Below are 1,392 nucleotides of genomic sequence, written 5' to 3' on the forward strand. Positions count from 1 at the left end.
GATTTCACATCCTGTGAGCGACTATCAATTTTCACATGAATTTTCCGAAGAAGATAAAAAAAAAAGCCAAATGGGCTGCCGGCGCGGGGGGGAGCGCGGGGTTGATGAGGGGAGAGAGAGCGCCCGTCGACCGCTAGCTCCACTCCGTGTCTCACTCCTAAGTTCTCTCTGCCTCAACCGGAGAGGAGAAAGGTGATCCCCGTAATTAAGGTCTCTGTTGATTCATGGCTCTTGTGCCGTACACCCTCATGAAAACTGCTCCTAATCGCGGGTCCTTGGCCCCTGTGAGCAATAAGTTGGTGGAGGCAGTGGGGAATGCAAGACTCACCCCCCCCCCCCCCACTTCAGCTCCTTGCCAGTGTTAATTGTGGTCTTCCGCACGGGACCTACTCAGCCCCCATTTTCCAATATTCCCAAGCCACGTGGCCGCTTCATTCTCCCCCAGCCGCTTTCCCTCGACACCAGATCCCTTTAATAAAACCCAATAGAAAGTCATCGCTAGGCTTGGAGGCAACTCTGTGACCAATGGCCGGGGCTGCCGGGTTGCCTCCCCCCATGGATGTCGCCCTGGGTACTTGGTAAATAACTCCAAATAGAGAGATCAAAATGTAACACAAAGATGTCGAGAGAGAACTTCTGTATATGAAAGAAATCAGAGATCTGAATGTGCCAATATTTAACCCCTATTTTAAAGGCACGTGGGCGAAGAGAGCGTGTCGCACGTGTCCCTATTTTTACGAACAAGAACAGGGGAGGGGCAAAAATGTCAAATATAACCTCTACTACCGGTAAACTGACATTAATGAAACCATAGTTGTCCCTCGCTCTAGGGTTTTATGTTTCATGTTGTCGACATTCCCGTTCTGGCTGGAATGTTCTTCAGCTGCTGTGTCGGTCTGGTGTCGGTCTGCAATACACTGTAAAAATGGTGCTTAGGATTTAAACACATTTCTAAACACTTATTCTGTACCCACTTTTTCCACACGTTTAGCATCATGACATGTTTAGATGTCCTTTTTCTGTGACACGCATTATCCGTTTGACATGTTCAATGAATAATATGTTTAGCATTTAAACACCTTCCTAAGCGCATTTAGATATACAATCCTAAGCACATGTCCAAAACGTAAACACGTTTAGTTTCACAACATTAAAAAGTGGTAAACGTTTAGAATTGAAACACATTCCTAAACGTTTTAAACTCTAAACACGTTCTGATGTGTTTAAATGCTAAACACTGTTTTTACAGTGTATGTGTTGTCTGCATAATCTCTGTAACGAGAATAATTGAAAGACGCTTAGTTCCAGTATGAACACTTTTGCCAGCGCCATTTAATCTTGGCTAAACATTCTCAAGACTTTTTTTTATACAAACATGTTTTTAGCACCGTT

This window comes from Patiria miniata, unplaced genomic scaffold (assembly GCF_015706575.1).
Source record: "Patiria miniata isolate m_02_andy unplaced genomic scaffold, ASM1570657v1 HiC_scaffold_29, whole genome shotgun sequence".
NCBI lineage: Eukaryota > Metazoa > Echinodermata > Asteroidea > Valvatida > Asterinidae > Patiria > Patiria miniata.